The following is a 21990-nucleotide window of genomic DNA, read 5'->3' as shown; positions in this document are numbered from 1 at the left end:
CCTATTTTATCCTTTGTGCCTCTAAACTTTTAATAGTGACCTTCCTTATATCCTAAGAAGACTTAAATGTGCTTGCAATGGTGCTGTCTTCCTCAACATTTTCTATCCAAATTCTGCTCTAGAGTCTGCTAAAACCTGCCACCTACAAATGGGCATCTCTACCTGACTGGGTAGATGTTTAGTTCCATTTGCATGGAGACTCTTTTTTCATTCCATTTCATGTTTGGATGATGTTCTATTTGCTGCCTGTGGGTCTCCTTGATGCACAGAAAAAAATGGTGGCCAAACCAACAATAACAAACAGTGAAGAAAGGACTCCCTATTCTATAAATGGTGCTGTGATAACTGGCTAGCCATACGCAGAAGACTGAAACGTGACCCCTACCTTTCATCATATACAAAAATCAGCTCAGGATTAATTAAAGACTAAAATGTAAAGCATAAAACTATAAAAATCCTAAAAGAAAGCCTAAGAAATACCATTCTGGACATTGGCCTTGGCAAATACTTCATGATAAAGACTCTAAAAGCAATTACAACAAAACCAAAAATTGACAATTGAGCCCTAATTAAACCAAACAGCTTCTTCACAGCAAAAGAAACTTTCATCAGAATAAACACACAACATACAGAATGAAAAAAAAAGTTTGCAATCTATCCATCTCACAAAGGTTTAATATCCAACAGCTATAAGGAACATAAATCAACAAGAAGAAACCAAACAATCCCAAAGTGGGCAAAGGACATGAACAGACACTTCTGAAAAGACATACATGCAGCCAACAAGCATATGAAAAAATGCTCAATGTCATTAATCATTAGGAAAATATAAATCAAAACCATAATATTGATACTATCTCGCATCAGTCAGAATGGCTATTACTAAAGAGTCAAAAAATAACAGATGCTGGTGAGTTTGCAGAGAAAAGGGAACACTTATTCTCTGGTGGTGGGAGTGTCAATTAGTTCAGCCACTGTAGAAAGACACTCATGAGCCCAACCTGCTTCTTTTTACCTTTTAAAGCTATGCACACCAAATCCACTATCAGATTTTCAGAGTTCTTTCTGCCCCATTCAAAGACTAGCTGGGAAGAGGAAGAATGACTTCCATGCCTGTTTTTCCTTGCTCCATTCTAAGAACACATCTTCTCTTTCTAGGAGTTTATTAATAATTGCTACAAGGAAACTAATTGAACAGAGTAAAAGAGAACAAACATAGGATAGTAAAAAGATGTTTAAAAGTCTTAAAAATTCATGAAGCCATAATTTTCATGCTAGAAAATAATGATGCTTTGCATGTACATGTATGCCTGGAGAATAAGCACTTGTCTACATATCCTGAAACCATTTAACTATGTAACCTAGCAAAAACCATTTTCAATGACTGTACCTAAAGCAATAGAAGACAGGTTACTAAGAAGATATTGCCAAATAAAAGGTGAATTAATACTAAATCTTCTATTTCAATAGAAGTCTACAAAGTCTGAGTGTTCAGAAAAACCATAGAACATCTCATATAGAAGTTAAGGAAAAAATTAAACTAAGCTACTTTAAAAGTGTCCAAAAGGAATGAGATCATGTCCTTTGCAGGGACATGGATGGAGCTGGAAGCCATTATCCTCAGCAAACTAATGCAGAAACAGAAAACCAAACATCTCATGTTCTCACCTGTAAGTGGGAGCTGAATGAGAACACAGGGACACACTGGGGGAAACAGCCATACCAGGTCCTATTGCAGGGTGGTGCAGGGGGAGGGAGAGCATCAGGAAGAATAGCTAAAGGATTCTGGGCTTAATACCTAGGTGATGGGATGATCTGTGCAGCAAACCACCACAGCACACATTTACCTACGTAACAAACCTGCACATTCTGTACATGTACCCATGAACTTAAGAGTTGAAGAAGAAAAACAATGTGCCCCTATGTGTGTTATGAAAGTAGATATCTATCTATTTCTGTGTGTGTGCACGCACGTGCACAAGATTAAGATCAGGAGAAAAACACTTATCATATAGAGTGTATACTTTATAACTTATCTCTCCTGTATTATCTGCAATCAGAAAGCACATCCATGTTTCTTTCCTGTGAGACTAAATTTTCTTAAGAATTGGAAGTAACTAGAAGCCTTGGAAGTAACAAAATTTCTTCTTTAAAAGTCAGAGCTATGGCAAACAAGTGATTTTAAATCCCCCATCCGAGAAAATAATTTGTCTTTAGGAGGTATGTCCTAGAATATTCTCAGCATCCAGTAAAATACAATCATTTGATTTCAAGGATTTCAGGTTAAATCATTTTATAATTGCTGACTTTCCAATACTATCATTGTTGAACAAAAGTAATTTATCTAAACAAGTTCTTACAGAATGTATGGGCTTCCTATATCAGGCTATCTAATGAATGAATGGATTACATAAGGAGTCAATCCATGACAAACAATCATAAGAACTAGGGTTTTAGAGAATAAGACTGGGTGGGGTGAGGATTACTGAGATCATCTTGAGGATCTGCAACATCAGAAAGAAGAGAGTAGGTAACGGGAGGAGGGTTAGGAAGCAGTCACACAGACAAGCTAGATAGTACACAGCAGTATCAAGAAATTGCAGTGGCAGAAATGTCTTAGTGTTGTCAAAGGTCTAAGTCCTGGATTGAGCATTAAATTTAAAAACAGATTATTTAATAATATTGGTTAGTGAAGCCGCTCTGAAGTTGAAAGAACTCATGTTAAAATTAACTTGCAGATGTAAACTAGTGTATGAAAGCCTCTTATTCGTCCTTAGGAGGGTGCACACACAGCTATAGGAGGCCTTCCCCTTCAGAGTCCATGTACTCATGAGACACCTGCCAAGGATCCAGGATATGTCCAGACAGGGTACAAGCCCTGCGACCGTAAGGATTCCCTATGGTTCATATGCTCTGCATTTTTACATTTACCCCCATTCAAAGTAACATGTTGGGTATAATTTAAAATTTAGACAATTTTTCTAGTTTTCTTGAAAAACAAATGACTGAGGAGAGGAGATTTCCTAAAACAAATACATTCAAGTTTTGAATTGATGGAGGAATGTAAATCAGTTTGATTAGTTTTATTCTAGAGGCAGGCTAACATGAAATACTTTAAATAGCCTAGTGGAGAATGCCCTACTGTGCTGCCCTTTGAGGGGTTTTACCTGAACAAAAATAACTATTCATTCATACACCCCAAACAATTCAATCCAGAAGAGCACTTTTTGAATAAAATTTCCAACCTGTTTCTTTCTAAATTCATAATGTAAGATGTTTGAGCAATGCCAAAAGATTCTGTGGAGACTGAGAATTTCAGTGTGCTTATTTGTTGCATAATACTAGATATATGGCAATAGCATCAGTACAGTAATTTTGCAAAGCTGACATCAGAGTCATGATATTTATTTCTAGAAAGAGGGTAGAAGAAAATGGTTTAGGGAAACTAATGTAGTATAAACTGTTATTCATAACAGTTGACATCATAAGATTTACAAATGATTGAGAGATAGCCATGTAACTTCAATAAAAACTATGCATAGTGATGCCTTAAAAAAAAGAAAAGTCGATTATTGTCAGCTAGAGTTATAGGGTAGCAGAGTGGGTAGCGGTGTTGATTATTATGTGCTAACACAGCTATATGGAGAATTTCTCTATGAAATTTTATGAAGGACATTTAGTAAATTAATAGGCTTAACTCAGTTAAGCAAATAGTAAATAACAACAACTTGTTAAAGAATTAAAGTAAAGCTCTGTTGCATGGTAATACAGCTCTGCTCCAGGCCATCTTTGATGACTCCTGACAACAAACTCTGTACTCCTATCACCTGTCTTCTCATTCTACTTTATCACCTTTGCACCCACTCCTTCACTTGCCTTGGCCACATGTTCCCTCCTCCATACTGTATCCTCCTTGATTCCCTCAGGCAGAGGGAGCTGCTACTTCCTCCAAGGTCCCATAGCATGTTACAAACTCTTGTGTAATGATTATAGCACCGTCATCTCAGAAATTCGCAAAACACACCTGAGCTGTTTTTTCCTCACCTTTCTTTAACTTCCTATACCCAATTTAATTTTTCATGCATTCCTACATTCAGTCAGTACTTGTTGACTGTCACGTCTAGATCTTCTGAGAGCTGTGCTGCCCTTTTCCCTAGGTTAGACCACACCTCTAACAGTGAATACACTCACAGCTCCTTCATTGTCCCCACTGTCTCTAAACTCTCCACTCACTTTCTGGGAATCCACAAGTCCAGCCATCACTTTTTAAAAATGGACTGCTGTTATTTTCCATTTTTAAAACATTTCTTTCCTGTTCCTTAAAGAGATGAAATTAGAATTCCTTAGCATAGGATAGAAGGCTATTTCTGATCTGACCCAGACTTACTGTATTTAAGCTGCTATAACAGAAAACAATAGGTTGTCTGGCTTCTAAGCAACAGAAATTTATTTCTCAGTGTTCTACAGGCTGAGAAGTCCAACATCAAGTTGTCAGCAGATTCAGTGTCTGGTGAGAACCTATTTTCTAGTTCACAGATGGTGCTTTCTAGCTGAGGACTCAGATGATGGAAGGAGAAAGGGGCCTCTTTGGAGCCTCTTTTACAAAGATAATGATATGGTTTGGGTGTGTTCCCACCCAAAATCTTATCTTGAATTGTAATCCCCGTAATTCTCATTTTCAAGGGAAGGACCAGGTGGAGGTAATCAGATCATGGGGGCAGTTTCCCCAAGCTGTTCTCAGGATACTGAGTGAGTCTCACTAGATCCGATGTTTTTAAAAGTGTCTGGCATTTTCCCTGCTTGTACTCACTCCGTCCTGCCCCCCTGTGCAGAAGTTACCTGCTTCTCCTCTGCCTTCTGCCAGGATTCTAAGTTTCCTGAGGCCTCCCTAGCCATGCTGAACTCTAAGTCAATTAAACCTCTTTCCTTTAGAAATTATCGAGTCACAGGCAGTTCTCTATAGCAGCGTGAGAACGGACTAATACGGATACTAATTCTATTCATGAGAACTCTGTCCTCATGACCTAATAACCTCCCCCTCCCAAAAGCTCTCCATACAAATACCATTACATCAGAGACTAGGTTTCCCCATTTGAATTTTGGGAGACAAACATATTCAGTCTGTAACAGGCCTTGAAAGGTATCACTGCCAAATTGAGTTTGAGATCATCCCTTGAATACTCTGTTACTCAAATTCATTCCATTTACTCAAGTCTATAGTAAGTTCTACTTGGGTGCCCCTTTTCCCTTTTTCACCCCTTTAAAATCCTGTCATTCTTCAAGAACTTATACCCCAAACACTACCCCATCCCTCCTCTTCATCACCTTAATGGCTTTCTCTTCATCCACAATCAGAATTAAGCATTTCTCCTTCTTTGTGCTCATGATGCTTTGTCACTTCTTCTCAATTGTATTTTCCAAGCCTTGTATTATGTTACTTGATAAATAAAATTTAAAATGTATACATGCTATGTCACCTGCTTCTTTCCAGTTGTGTTGTATTCAATAAAATCAGTGTTAAAATATATTGTGAATAAGATCATTAGTCATCCTAAAGGTTTTAAAAAGTAGACCCTGCAATAATTATAATAAAACAGAAGATGTTAAATGTTTCAACATGAAATGTTTCAAATGAGAATTAGCATTTAATTTACACAGAGTTGCTCTTTTACCAGGGCAGAAAGCCCTCTTCCTAAAAGAGATTCCTAGTCCAGGCATACCCCTTGTGGACAAATAAAAATAAAAATAGAGAGACACACACACACACATACATACACACACACACAATCTACATGTATATTTATTTGTATATATAATACATATACACATGTATGTATATGTATACAGATCCATGAGACATAAGTCATCACCTCGGGAAAACCCACACCCACATCATATCATACATATCAATGAAATCCAACAAGAGCTAGGAGCATGGGAAAAACATATCTTGACTACAAGGCAACCTTCCTGAATATCTGGCTGTGATGATGGCTGAGGTGGCCTTAAAATCTTTCCCTTGGCTTGACTAAACTTTATACAGGTTTCTTCCTGTGTGTCTCTGATCTTTCTGAGAAAACTTGCTATTATAAATTATTTTTCTGCTCCTTTGAGATGAAATCTCCCAGTCTCTTGCCAGTTTACAACCCAGAAATGTCTTTCTCAAGGACATAGAAGCCTTTCCTTTGACATGTAATCCTCAAGAAAGATAGTATCTCTATTTCCCAATCTCTATAAAAGGGGAGGAACCTAACTTCAATAAGTACCAATTAGCAAACAGATAGCCTAATACATAGACCAACCTCTCTGGTAGTATCCTCCAGTGCTTTTTCACTAGCTCACCCCAGCACTTAGAAACTCAAAACTTTTGTTTCAGTGGAGTTCAGTTCAATCTCTTTCCTCTTGAAAGTCTTGACCCCTATTGTAATAGTCTTAAACAAAGTCCTCCTTGCCTGTTTCACTTGTCCAGTGTAATTCTTCTTTAACATGACAAGCTGGGCAAGCCAGTGCACTGCTGTTGCCAGTTAAGTGAGAAGAGTTTTAATGTGTCATCCTCTATTATCCTTTGATGAGCGTTAAACTGGAATGGCAGGCAGTTAACGTTCATCCCTTCTATGATCCTATGACCATGTGCAAAGGATAAATGGGAAAAACAGGAATCCTACCTCATTGTTTCTGGGGATTAAATTCATTGAAAAAATAGTTTCAAAAATACAAATGGTAATTTGTGCTGAAGGAATTAGTTGTGTTCTACTTCTCTAACTTTTTGTAGAATCTATCTGCAAATGTAACTATCTCTTTCTTACACTAATGTCATAATAATTGATTATATCTGGGTGCTTGATTAAAGCATGTCTGATTTACTTTTAACTGGGTTTTACAGTTGAGGGGAAGAGAATGGCACCGTTAATTTACAAGACAGCATAGTTTTGTGACTTTCCATAATTCCTAAAATAGATTTCCCCAACTGTTGCCTTAAGATACTCTAGCCCATTTTCTTCCAATGTCTATAGTATCAAACAAAGAGAAAATAGAAAGTTATAAGACCAGGCATGTTAATAGTAAGGCTCAGCAATTTGGAAGAGTTCAGGGATAAAACCAACAAACAAGATAGAGACAAAATATGTTCAAAATAATATTCAAGAATTCTCAAATACGTGTTCTGTGAATCATTGTATGAAATGTATTTGATTCATATACACTCTTTTAAATCACTCTTTGAACAGCTCTCCCTTCAGGATAATTTAACTAGAAAGCCCTACATACAGAGGTGGCAATTTGTGATTTATTGCTTATGATGCAAAGAAGGTAAAACAGAAAAGTTGTTATTCCAGGTTTGAAAAGCAGTCCATAAAAGATTTCTAATATTCTCATCTGAATTGCATATTTAAATGGGGTTACAAAAAAAGTTCTGGATTGAATTAGGATTTTAAAATTCTAATCATATTTCTTTTGATATTGAAGTAAAGTTCTCATGGCATGCCTTTTACCTTCTCAGAGTTAAATGCTAAGGACATATGCCCAATTCATGTAAGTGCTATTTTGAAAACTTTAACCAAAAAAAATGTATTCACTGAAATATTAACAATGATTGTCTCTGGTAAGATAATGAGAGATTTTAAATTTCCTTCTCTTTGCTAAGTTTTCTTTCTAATCTTTCTATATTTACTACGGATTGATTTTGCAATAAAAAGCTCAACATGCTCAAATAAGTTGGCAGATTATTTATCAAAAACTTTATGAACAGCTCCTAAAAATTCCTCATATAACTTTGTTAAATTGTTAGCTTCCATTCAGTATTTAACATAGAATTGTCTTCATGAAGCTATTTTTTACACTAGATTTACAAAGTCATGTTACTTTCTACAGAAAACAATGGCAGTTATTTGAGACATGGTGTTCAGATAGTAATTGTACCCTGTGCAGCACAAAATAAAGGTGATTTTCAAGATACAAACTACTGACTCAAAAGTGACTTAAAATCCCTTAGTGGTTTTCCACTCTGCCCAGAAAGAAATTAAACATTTCTTATATTAGCCTGCAGATTGTGGGCATTTTAATAAATAAAAATATATGCTAACATTCATCGAATACTTTGTTTCATACATTATGCTAAAGTTTTGCAAGAATTAATTCCCTTAATTTTGAAAACTACCCTCTGCAGTAGATATTCTCTTTTTTCAGATGCAGAATCTTACAAGATACTCCCACATCATTTGTCTGACAGGGTGAGATTAATGGAGTTCAATAACACTTTCTATACTCTCTGTGACTTGGCCAACTCTGGACCATGGTTACAAACAAAAGAACAAAGTGCAGGCTATTAGAAAAATTTTTCTTATGAGAAAGGACCTACTGCTTATGGATGCATTTGCTACTTTCAAACTATTATGCTTACAAGTCACAATGTGATGAAAACACTGTTAACAGACTATTGATATTGTCCATTTGTTAATAGGAATGCATGTTTCATAGTTCACAAATCATTGTTGTATGCACAAAATCATTTACTCCTCAAACCAACTGCAGGAGACAGGAATTATTTTAAAGGTTAGAAAACTAAAATTTACAGAATAAATGATTTTCCAATGATAATACAACAGAAAAGCAGGAGAGTTGACACACTCAAATCCATGTTCTTCTGACTGACTTCCATTGGTACTCTCTACTGTACTGTTTTAATACTAATATTTCCCTCTAATTCATTGTATTATTATCAGTCACCAAGGAACAAAAAGATTACAGGTACCAAAAGAAGTAATCGTGCTCATTAGATTGCTCTACTTGTCAAAATTGAGCCAATGACATCCAGTTAAAATCTCATTCAAGCAGAGGTCACCTCCCCTACTCTCCCATCTAGCTAAGTCCCCACAGGGCTTGGAAAACTAGAGAAGTCACACAAATGCCCAGTGGACAAGGCAGAGGCTACATTGCCCAGGGCAGCTCCTCCTCAAATGCTGAGCCAAGCACAGCATTCATCATGAGGGAATTTAATTACCTTTCTATGTTACACATATTCTAAAAATAAAAGCTGTGTCATCTTCAGGCTAAAATTCCAAAAATGCATTTCAATCACAAATTTTAGGTTTCACTTTTTCTATTGGGCCTGAATATTTAATCTGAAACTAACCACCAAAGAGCTATTTGGGAAATAGCTGGCCAGCAGTGAAGCAGGGAGTGAGACTAGAGTAAGTGACATTTCAGCAGCTCACTCACAGCAATCTTTCCATAAGATATTTTACTGCCTTTGGTCAGGCCTGCTCCAAATTCAGGTCACCAGAGCCTCCTAAGTGCCAGCTGGACTGTGCTCTGAGTTTTTACATGTCATTTCCCAAACAGATACACCAAAGTATGGTCGGAGAAAGACTTCATTCGTTTTCTCCACCAATGTGCAGTGCACTTAAAGACTTCAGAGAATGTAATTTCATAGCTGGTAGAAGATGGGAATGTAGAATGAATCAGCACAAGCCCTAAAGAATTTTAAAGCACTATAAAAGGAAAGCTTCCCAGCTTCTTACTGGATCATGTAAGATATTTCTTGATCTGGATCTTGTCTATTCTGCCCTCCTTCCTCTGTATGCTAGACCCCCATCCTCTAGCCCATGAATATGCTTTCCATTTTCACTTTCTTTCTTGTCTCCTACTTTACAACTGTACAATTTCTGCAGTGAAAATACATTTTATGTGTTAGCTTTCTTATGGAGCTCTTGTTTATGGAGCTGCCATTTTTCATCTCATGCAGAGAAAATTTCCAGTCTTCCTTTCTGTCTTCATTTTTTTCAAGGGTGACCTTATCTTACAGTACCTGTCACGTAAAATCATCATCATTGTTTATGCATTTGTAAGCATTCCACTAAATGATAAGTTCCACTAAATGATAATTTTCCCACTTGTGTCATTGTCATCTTTACGGTTCAAGGCCTGGGTAAGTGTCTGGCATTGAATGGAGTTGGTTGAAATGGAACAATGGATAGGTAAATCATGTGCACATAATACCATTTATCATTTGGTCATTAAAAGGACAGGACTAAAGCCAACTTTAAAACCCAGCTCTATCACCTAACAGCTCTATGATCTTGGACTACTTAACCTCTGTTCCTGTGTTTCCTTATCTGTAAAATGGGCCATTGAATGCTTTCAATGAGTTAACAATAATAAATATAAAGGCACTAAAAACATAGCTAGGCACAGTGTAGCTTTCTAACAAAGGGTTTGTAGATACAGTCATTATTATTTATCATCATCATCTTTTTCTTCTTCTTTTTCCCATAAAATGGCTATGTAGCACAGGCCCAAGATTTTGAGAGACCTGAATTCAGATCATGCTTCTCCACTTACTAGTTATATGACCTTAAGCAGTTTGCTGAACTTCTCTCCACTCTGGTTTTTTGTCTCTATAATAGAGATAATGATACTTGCATCATGAAATTATTTGGAATGTTACAATTAAATTATGCATTAACATATTAACATAGAGTCTGGCACATGGTAAGTACTCCAGAGAGATAAGCAATTCACTACCGTGGTTATGATCTTAAATCAGTATCAGTATAAAAGTCCTCAGGCATCACCCAAAGACAAGCACCCTCACCCACCTGACACCTGAGGCATTTGTGCCTCATTCACTGTGAGTATACAGGAGAAAATCATTGAAAACATGGCAAATATGTCACAGTTTAGACATTAAGCCAGATAACTTTATGCCTCTAGGCTCTAGTTCTCTAGGAAATAGGACACTCTCTGAACAGGTTAGAACACTGTTACTGCCAGTCCTAGGACTGCTTACACATAGATCCATTTCCAAACTTCTTTGCAGAACTCTGTGTAACGTGGGGCATGGAAGCAGAAGACTAGCCCCTTCAATGGAGAGATGCTGCAACAGATTGAAGGGAGAAGCCAGAATATTTCTTCCCCTCCTTCTGCCTGGGGCAGGTTTATGTATGTCTCCTACATGTTTCTAATTCCCACCAGAGAGGTCCATTCTACTCCCACTCTCTTTTGGAGTGGTCCTGGCCTTGGGGTACCAAGTCATAGTACCCCTTCCTTTGTCACTCTAGCATAAGTAGTAGTTGTTGCTAATTTCTGGGATCCTTTGAAGTTTCTTGTCACTCAGTTCTACATATCACCAGTGTAGCAATTCCCTGCACTTATTCCTCTATGGCAGGTGTCCCCAAACTTTTTACACAGGGGACCAGTTCACTGTCCCTCAGACCGCTGGAGGGCCACCACATACTGTGCTCCTCTCGCTGACCACCAATGAAAGAGGTGCCCCTTCCTGAAGTGTGGCGGGGGACTGGATAAATGGCCTCAGGGGGCCGCATGCGCCCCACAGGCCATAGTATGGGGATGCCTGCTCTATGGTTTCTAATTTCCTAATTAGATCCTGACTGGCCCAGTGATCTTCTGTCTTTCTTTTTCTTCCTGTCTTTCATTTGATTGATTTAGAAAGTGCCTGATTAGCTTGCCTTATTTCACACATGCATACATACGTACTCATTCACTTCAGGTGCCACCTCCTGTTTTAAAGAAACAGACTCAGGTTTCTATGGTCTAGAACAAATAGACCATGCGGTTTGATTCTGAAGGGAATTTATTATCTAATGTGTTCGTTCTCAACTGGGGGATATTTTTTCTCACTCCTGCTTTCAGGGGTAATGTGTGGGGACATCTTTTATTACTACAAGAGGAAAGGAGATGTTACTAGCATCTAGTGAGTAGAGGCAGGGTTGCTGCTAAACATCCTACAAATGCATAAGACAGCTCTTCTACAAAAAAAGAATTATCCAGCCCAGAGTGTCAATAATACTGCTATTGAGAAACTAATCTAATGATATAAAACCCAACATTTTCACACTGCTGGATGTTTCCTGTAGCTTTTGAAGTACTACAGGTCACAGAAAGATTTCTTAAGATTTAAAGCTGTTGATGGTGATCACATTGTTAAGATCTTGCCCATAGTCATTAATTTCTGTACACAATTCTAATTAATTCATTTGCATAAACTTGAGTTTCACTACAGACTTATTTGTTGACATGCACACAATTAAAACTCCTGGGAAGAGAAAGAAGTAAAAGATATCTAAAGATACCTTGAATTTTCAGCTAGGGATCTCTGTGTTAAACAATTTCTTTTAAAATCCTACTGCTTGATTTTCCCAGCCTGTGCACCAAATGATAGACTTTTCATAATATGCTTTTTTACAAAATGCAGTCCAGTTCTATATGTTTTACTAGAATATCTGTAACATTCTCCTTCACAAGCTGGAAACTGGCTAACTGGCCCTTGACTGCATTTTCTCTCCCTGCTATGTTAAACCATCTGTGTTCATCTCCAGAATGCTGTCACAATGACTGAGGTCTGGAGGTTGGATCCTCCTCAGCCATCCACCACCAGCTGGGATGCCTCTCATTACTGTTTTACCAATACAGATATCACTTTCCTCATGGGCTAAATGGGGAAGTTGAGTTAGTTAAAAGCTCTTTTCTTGTCTTAAAAGTTACTACAATTATATACATATATACACACATATGTATTCGATGCTTAAGTAACATTTTCATATATTATCTCTTTAGGGGGTAATATTCATATAAACGCAAGAAAAGTTTATATCCATACCCAGTTTGTTAAATAATCATGCTCTAATAAAGAGAAGGATAGCATGGAGTGTTGTTAGGCCCAGGCTCCATCTTCCCAATCCTGTCAAAAGATGTATCAAATTGTCTCTGAGAATTGAGAAAGGACAAATTGGCCATAAAAGACCACTGTTACTCTCTGACAACTTAGAGTGAGAATGGACTTTTGTCACATTACAGAGAATGAGCTGCAAAAAAACACAGACTTCTGCATTTACCCAAGGATTTTTTTTCTCTGTCCACTGAGAGGAAGTAAAAAATATATATAAATCGAATCCCATTCCTAAAGGAACAGCCAAAAGAGGTATAGGTGACTATGCTCTCACACATAAAAAAGAAGCTAGATTTCTTTAAGATTAGCTTTCCCTTGGAAGAAAAGTCTCAGAGAAGCCTTCCCTTTACTGGTTGAAGCTTCTGAAAACAGCTGCTGACAGGTGCCTCAGACTCCTTCAGCTACAGTTCATAGGTAACCACCTGCCTTGATGTTTCCACCATTTCCACTCCCTACCTTCTGTGGGCCTTGTCTGTTTGTCTAGTTCGGTAATAATCTCAGTGGCTAGAGATTATATCCGAATTCTCCTTGCAGCCTCCACTACATATCTGTTCTCCTTAAATGTTAAACTATAAACTAGTTAAAGGTGAAACTCTAACCTTTTTTGAAAAATTGTGGCAGATTTCATTCCCAAGATATTTTTGCTTTCAAATCAATCTTTCCCTCTCAGTGCAGCTCTGTGAGCTATGGTAGAGAGGAGTTAGAACCAGTGGAGATCCTGAGATGATTCAAAGAAAAGAAAAAGAAGAAAAGGGAAGAAAAGTGTTAAATTTTTTGTAGAATGTCAATGAGATCATTTGGTCCCTATCGCCTGAAAAAAGTCTAAGACACATTTTCCTCCCCGACTCCTCTTTCTTTTCCCTGTCCTTCTCCCTCACCAACCTACTCCATCTCTAAAGATGAAGGTTAATATTAAGCATCACATTAATGGTTGTCAAATCAATCATGATTTCCTCTGAGTTATGTTACACAGAAGCAACATGCTTTATCAGAAATCAAAGAAAGGACAGTGCCAAAAGTGGATGAGCTAATGTAAAATCACTTACATGGGCACTCTGGAGATGGGAACCCATTTAATATTTAATGTAGTCATTAACCTAAGAATGAGAAGGAGAGGGTAATGGATGGTCTACTCCCTTTGCCTATGGGACAGGGTACTGTAGTGAGCCACCCCTTCTGGGATCAGATTCACACATGTCTAAAATCCATAAAGTGGGTCACAGGTGAAGGGAATTGGAAAAGTCTCAAAATTCCCAGCTGTATTGTTCTAAGAGGACAGTTGTACTCAGCAGACATGCCTGAAGTTCACCAAGCTGCAAGAACCAGCAGCCACATCAATTAGTTTGTTATGGAAACAGACATGCTGTTCCCAACACATATGGTCAAACTGTAGCAAATAATCAATTATTTAAGGAAACTATCTCCAAGAAGCATTAATCCATCAGGATATTGAAGGGTTTGTGTTTGTCTCTATTTAGATTTGGTTATCATAGAAGGAATTGTCTACTTTGACAGCTACCCAGAGTTGTCCCTGAGAGGCAGAATGTCAAAACCAATTTAGAATGAAAAGAGGGAAAAATACAGGCAAAGTCTAGAATAGTGAAGGCCATCTGAGAAAGAATGTTTTTACATGTGATATTATGATGTTATGTAGGGAACATTCTATTTATGCATCACAAATGTCTACACATTCTCTACAAGCACTTTTAAACAAGTTTATTCTAAGCAAACAATGCTGCTACAATCGCTTTGCTTAAGCTGCAGCATTACTTCATGATATGATACAACACACACTAAATCCACATTTCTCGTTTCATTTAATTGTATTTTTTTCACATGTTATCTTTTTTTGGTATAAATTTCCAGAGGTCTCTGAGAATCCAGCCTCACCAAGGAAGTCAATTATGATATTTTCATGTACATGAAATACCTCCATCTCTACCAACTCAGCAACTATTCACTTTTTTTCTTTTGCGCCACAAGTTTAAATAAGTCCTTTGACCCTCAGGAATTTTTTAAGTACTCGTTTCTAAAAATAAGTGATTTCTGAATCTAGGCAGAAGCTCTAGGTAGGCTGTATATCAAAGACTTGATCAGTCAAACACACCTCCATAAACAGTGCCAAGACTACCTGGCCAGGTACAGTAACTGTCCAGGTACTTATGCCTACAAAATATTTTTAAATTAGGGACAATATTTCCATATAGTTTTTTAAACTAAACTTGTTCCAGTAACATTTCGCTTCATCAAAGTCAGTTTAGTTGAGAATACCAATTGTGCCAATAAACAACAATTATCATCTACTTTCAACTGAAATCAGCAAATATCTTTTACAGAAAAAAAAAGTTTGGTGCTGGTTCATCTGGGTTATCTGAAAGAAGTAACTTTATCAGAGCTTATAATTCCAAATAAAGACTTCAATTAAAAATAGGATACAGATAGTTCTATAAAAGCTCCTTGATAGAATTCACTCTTGCCTCACCTGAAGTTTCTCCAGAGGAACATAAGAAATGACACAACAAGAAGACTCCCATTTTCCAAAAGTTCCCTTTAAAATATTTACGAATGAGATTTTACTTACTTTCCCTCTCCTCTCTGAACAACTCAGATGACTGTTCAAAATAAGAAGTGAAAGCGCACCTAGAAGAAAGAAAAACTCACTTCATTCCATTCATTTCATTACCACAGGCTTTAAAATGTTTCATAGCCATTAACCTAGATTTTCCACTTCTAGGAACTTATGCTCAAAACACCATCAGGAATGCTCAAAGTTATCTGTAAAAAATGTTTATTACAGTACTGTTTATAGTGAAGAAAAACTTGAAGCCAAGTGAATACTCAGTAACAAGTATCTGCTTAAATGATATAACAGAGATAAAATATTATGAGGCCAATAAAATATATAAAAAGAATATGCGATGTATTACAGAAACTATTGTCTGAGCCTAGAGCATTCTTCAGACAGACTCCTCACCATTGTTCCTCACTCAAAGCATTTGTGACCTGGCCACTTGATTCATACCATAGAACTCCAGAGAGATAAAGTGAAAGGCAGCAGTTACCTCACACAGTGATTGCAAAATGGGTTCTATACCAAATTGACTGGAAGTCTACAATAAGAAGCAATTAGACCAACAGAATCCTCCACTTTTCATGTTTATATGACTGCCTCTCTTTCTACCCTACCTGATGACTTGCATTTTCTCTCTGGAGAGAGATCTTGTATTAAAAGCACCATCCTCAGCCATAGTCAGGATATACTAAACACTGGTGGATTAAGGAAAGTAAGACATCAAACAGTGAGAAGCCTCATACACCTTGTCAGATAAATGGAGGATTTCTCTCCAAGGAAAAGAACAAATCCAGGAGAAAAGCCACACCAATTCTGATCATCTAGGAAACAGCAACAAATGTCTCATTTGGATCACTCATCTTACAGGAAAGTCTAACAATGGGCAGCCCTACCCACATAATTGTACAAATCAGCTTCTCAGCACTATAATCTTAAAAATAAAGGAATAGCCAAGATCATCAGCAATTTGGAGAAACTTAAAAAGTTGAACAAGTTTTTAAAAACGCATAGGAAAAAAATCCATAGGAAAAAAATAAATTGCAAGGAAGAAAATAAAACTATTTTAAAAACTATAAGACTGTCCTCAAAGAGTTAATAGAAAATATTTCATTCATAAACAAAAAACATATTAAAGATGAAAATTAGAGAACATAAAAGAACTTTTAAAAATTAAAAATGAAACAATTTTTTTAAATAAATCGTACAAATTTAAAATAATGTTGAGGAAATCTCACAGAAAGCAGAAAGAACAAACGTAAGAAACTAGAGGATTAAGAAATCAAACAATTATCAAAGCTCAAGAAATAAAGATGAAAGAAAACTTAATAAAGAAAGTTATCAAAAAAAATTAACTTTACAGAATTGAGTACTATACCTATCAAATTCCCAGTATAATGGATGAAATGGGATAACACTACGATATATTATCATAAAATTTCATAGCAATGGGGACAAAGAGAAGCTTCTAAATACTTCCAGGAAAGTAAACGAGTTTACAAGACAATAATACTATTTTTCAATGGCAATTATAGAAGCTAATAAGCAATAGAGAAATACCTTCAAATATCTAATTTCTAAAATTTCTTACATTAAAATGTAATATATAACCTATCATCAAATAGAAAAGGGGAGAACAAAGTATTTTCAAACAGTCAATTTGAAAAATGTAGTTCCCATGCATCCCTTCTGAGGAATCTACTGGAGGAACTGCTCCAACAAAAGGAAAGAGTAAACTAATAAAAAATAAAACATGGGATGAAAGAGTCAGGAATTTCAACACAAGATAGAAGATATTGTTGTGGAAATTCAAGCCAAGAAGAACAGAGAGACCAAGAGAGGCAAGAAAATTTTTACTGGAGCTGTGGCTGATGGTGGCCTTACTACCTGTAACGGCCACCAGCCCTACACAAAGGAAATTCCTTGCTTGTATAAGTTTGGTGCAGAAAGACAAGGCAGGAAAAAAAAAAAAAAAAAAGACAGGTTTAAACAAAGACAGTTGTTAACTTGTGATAAGTATACAACCTTGAGAATTCATACACTTTCTACATGGTATCTTGCTCCCATAACTGGCAGCTGGGGAAGAGAATAGGTCTTTTTACAGAAATACATTTGTGGGTATTTGTACTCAAATAGCTGTGGGTACAAAAGTGTGCTTTGGTGTCTCATCTCAGAAGGAGGAGGCTATGCTGAGTCTGCTTTAGCTAACTGCAGTCAATGTAGGCTGTAGGAGAGTTTTCCTTGCTTCTCTGCCCTTTATAACTTTCTTTTTTTTAATTAATGTTTATTCTGAATTTTATTTTTCCTCTTCAATATGAGAGTCCCACAAGATAACAGAGGGACATTCCCACGTGGCACCTGTGTTGCAAGACTCAATAGAAACCAATCCAACCTGGAACAAGAGTAAAAAAAATTCTCTGAAAGAATATTAGAAAAAAAAGAAATTATCATCTGGATAATTGGCAATATTGTAGGGACCTTCAGTTCTACCACAGAGTTTGTGGATGAAATGGTCATACACAGAAAACCAAACTCTGCATTCGTGTGGAAGGAAATTATTGACTCCTGGAAAAACAAAAATGTTGTGCAAGATAGTAAATGTAACCCTAGTGTAATACGTGTCTCAGCTAAAAAAAAGTTTATATTGCTATAATAAACTAATGTATTATGTAATTCCACTGAGTATGAAATAAGCTAAATCCTTATCTTCTGTAAGTTAAACAAAAATTCAAATATTATGAAATAAGCATGTTGTCCTTGTAAATTATAGATTAAGGATACAGAAGAACAGGTGAGAAACTAACTACTTTTACATTATATGTTTTGTGGAACTATTTGGCCTTTAGGTTCGGTACATAAATAACTATAATATAACTACAAATTTAATTCATTTTAAAAACAAATATATTTTTTCTTCAATTATTCAGAGACTACCTTATGAGATAACAAACATATATTGAAAGACAAGTACTATGTCATGCTAGTAATGCAAAGATAATAAATCCTGAGTGATCCATCTTTGCCCCTTAATAGTTGTTTGAATTTGGGTACTTAGTCTAACCCTGCATGTGCCTCAGTTTCTGCATCAGAAAAGGAGGATTAGGTATAACAATATAAAGAAATTACTTCCAGCTATAAAAATAACAGTAAGAAGACATGGAATCATAACAACTTCAATACAATTTGATCCTTGTTCTTCTAAAATTATAAACCCAATGAATAAGGGCAAAGAGAAAGATCCACTTAAATCCATAGGGATTCAGTTGCCTTCCATGGAAACAAGGCTTTCAGTGAATGTCAGGTCCCAGTAAAAACAAACCTGGACTAGATACATTTCCAAGTTTTCTTCCAACTCTCTAACCCTACGAATATACTGTGAGGATACATCTGAGAAGATGTCAAAACAACTAGTTGCTTTAGACCAGCCGTCCCCATCCTTTTTGGCATCACAGACTGGTTTCATGAAAGACAGTTTTTCCATGAGATGGTGGCAGTGGCTTGGGGATGACTCAAGTGTATTACATTTATTGTGCACTTTATTTCTAATATTATTGTAATATATAATGAAATAATTATACTACTAACCATAATGTAGAATAAGTGGGAGTCCTGAGCTTATTTTTCTGCAACTAGATGGTCCCATCTTGGAAGATGGGAAACAGTGACAGATCATCAGGCATTAGATTCTCATAAGAAACCTACAACCTAGATCCCTTGCGTGCACAGTTCACAACAGGATTTGTGCTCCCATGAGAATCTAGTGCTGCAGCTTATCTGACAGGAAGTGGAGCTCAGGTGGCAAGGTGAGCAATGGGGAGCAGCTGAAAATATAGATGAACCTTTGGTCTCTTGCCTGCTGGTCACCACCTGGAACAGCCTGGTTCTTAACCAGTTCATGACCTGGGAGTTGAGGACTCCTGCTTTACACAACTCATTGATTTTAAAAGTTATCAACTCTATTTTAGTAATGTGGTTTACATCATTTCTTTATTTTGAACTTACTTCTGTGTAAAAGACACCAACTGTCTTTTACAGTTTGTACTAGAACCTCAAATGAATTTCAAGAAAGACAAAACAGAGACTGCCCTTGAGGACTTTACTGAAAATTAGAGTGTGTTGAAACTATTTATGGACAAGATTAACCAGTATGAGAGCTACCCTGTGATCATTTAGAAAATAACCTGGATTCTTAAATATTAGAACACATGGACACAGGGAGGGGAGAACTACATACTGGGGTCAGTTGGGGGGAAATGGGGGAGGGACAATGGGGGTGGGGAGTTGGGGAGAGATAGCATGGGGAGAAACACCAGATATAGGTGAAGGGGAGGAAGTCAGCAAATCACGCTACCATGTGTGTACCTATGCAACAATCTTGCATGTTCTTCACATGTACCCCAAAACCTAAAATACAATAAAAAAAAATAACAAGGAGGTGAGAAAAATGGTTGCAAGAATTGTTTATGTCTTGACTATGAAGTCTTAAATAAAGCTAACCCCAAATCACTGAAATATCTGTCACATGGGAGAAAAAATAAACACATTTGCATGTGTGGTAGAGCACCAAACAAGGAGCAATGGGCTGGCAGTTGGAGAGAGGGAGAATACAGAAGAACTTGGCTCATAAGAAAGAATGCATACATACAAAATTGGCTGCTCTGTGAAGAAATGAAAACCACCATGCTGAAAGCATTAAGTAGAGCCCAAAGAACACTTTCCAAAATGTTATAGAGGGAATTCTTGCTTAGGGTGTGAAGTTGCAGACTAAGTGAACTCGAAATTTCCTACCTTCTCTAGAATTCCATTTCTGTTAGAGATCATAAGCACACCCAAAATTCAAAGAGGAGGACAATTCCATCAAATGGTCAAGCCAACAGAAAAAAACAATCATGCCAGTTATAGCCACATTGTAAGAGAATAAAAAAGAGGAAAGGAATCAAATGAGCATACCAGCACATACTCAAACTGTTAGGATATTTCCTTTTACACCTAATTGTTTTAGGATTGTACCAAGGCAGCCATATTATAGTATTAATAGGTTGTCTTTTTACTGCAAGTAAAATAGCTAAGAAAAGATGTGTTATCTAAAACTATTAGACTGGAATGCTAGTTAAAGATATTGAACTGCAGAAAGATGAGCCACCTACAGAATCAATAACAGCATTTCAGTTAGGACCTTGAGGGTGTTTGCCGGCCTTATTGACTGTGGCCAGTTCCATTCTGTTTAACCTGTGACAGCTGATGAGACTATGCTAGACCCTGGGGTGGAATTACTACCAAAATTCATCAGTGATGCTTATTAAGCAGTTGCCTATGAGATCTTGGAAAAATCTTAATGCCAAGCTATTCAGATGAAGAAATTAGTAAATATATTACTTTTACATCTTCTAAACTTGTGCTCTTTCCTGAGAAACTCTATAACATCTAACCCTAAAACAGTGCACAAAGATGGGGAACATTAAATTGAAATTATTTTAGAGCCCTAAAAATTGTTATTACATTTAGCCAACAAATTTAAAGAGCTGTTAAGTGGAGGAAACTTCATAATTACAGATCTTATCCAGTTATGATGTGTATCCATGGGGGGAAAGTGAATTTAATCAACAGAAATATTTGTGAAATAATCATTTAAAATTAATTTAGAATAGTAAAACTGACTAGTAAATCATAGTATTAAATGAATATTCAAGAAATAACTTTTCATCTATAGTAAGAATAGTTAATAATAATATTACAGTGCAATATGCCACATTTAATAGCAGTTTATACTTGAGGATGAAACCTGGATTACCGAATGCAGCTCAGCCACGGGTGGCACTGAAGGCATTAAGAAGCAGACACCCAGAGAGAACAGTAAAGTGGGACTATCCAAGGACCAACAGTCTTCTGAGCTGAAAGCCTCAGGGGGTTGACAGAATTCTGGGTTGAGGGCCTCAAGCAGACTCCGACCCACGTATTTATTCTCTCTGAACACGTGATTATTATTAACAAACAGGTGTTCTGTGTTTTCTCATAGAACCAAGATGAAGTAGGTAGGCAGCAGCTGGTGTCTGCTTCCCAACCATCACAAACTAAAAAGCATTCTCCACGAGGGAGCCACGGGGGCAGGGTCACATAGCCCATGCCTAAAGAATTGTTTTCACCGGTGTATGATATACATCTACTGTTTTGCTACTTTAGAATGCCCCAAGTAGTTTTCCACTTGGGGTAGGGGGCCAGCTAGGTTTTCCTTGCTGCTGTTCTTAGCAAACAACATATTTTATCATACACTCAGCATTCCTCAGCAATCATACATTCAGCATTTCTCAACACTGGATATCAGACTACAGTTGCTGTTAATGAGACTTGCATAATACTATTGAACTCATGTTTGGAACTGATGGTGCCTCTGAATGTTGTTAAGGCAGCCAAAGTCTGCATGCCTAGCTTTCACAATATTTTAGCATCTTGATCAGCTCCTGGACCAAGGGTCCTATGGTTAAGTTATTTACAGCATGATCTATTTACTCAATGTTACAGGAGAAACATGGCAGTACCAAAATTCTTGCTTTGCAAAAAACAGCATATTCAGGTAGAATAAATTTAAAATGATAGAAAATATTTCATTTGCCCCTTTGCACTCACTTTACTTACAATATCACCAAAGTTACCTTAAACTCAATAGACCACAAAACATTGCTTTTTAGAAACAAAGTTTCTAAAATAAATTAAAGAATCTTAATTATTTATCAAAAGA

The 21990-nt window shown here is 36.8% G+C and overlaps 1 long non-coding RNA gene across 2 annotated transcripts in view; it reads right to left on the bottom strand.

The window, feature by feature from the left end:
- The window catches only part of LOC141584275 (uncharacterized), a 752462-nt gene that overhangs the window by 718445 nt on the left and 12027 nt on the right, over positions 1-21990 (bottom strand). Inside the window, exon 2 of one of the 2 annotated variants that reach the window (XR_012517208.1) lies at positions 15267-15325. The exons of the other annotated variant lie outside the window; for it this stretch is intronic. This is a non-coding gene — a long non-coding RNA (uncharacterized LOC141584275). The remainder of the gene's footprint in view (positions 1-15266; positions 15326-21990) is intronic. 2 annotated transcript variants of the gene reach the window in all.

This window comes from Saimiri boliviensis, chromosome 4 (genome assembly GCF_048565385.1).
Source record: "Saimiri boliviensis isolate mSaiBol1 chromosome 4, mSaiBol1.pri, whole genome shotgun sequence".
Taxonomy (NCBI): domain Eukaryota; kingdom Metazoa; phylum Chordata; class Mammalia; order Primates; family Cebidae; genus Saimiri; species Saimiri boliviensis.
Note: the sequence above shows the minus strand (reverse complement) of the source record. Positions and strands in the feature narration are given on the sequence as shown.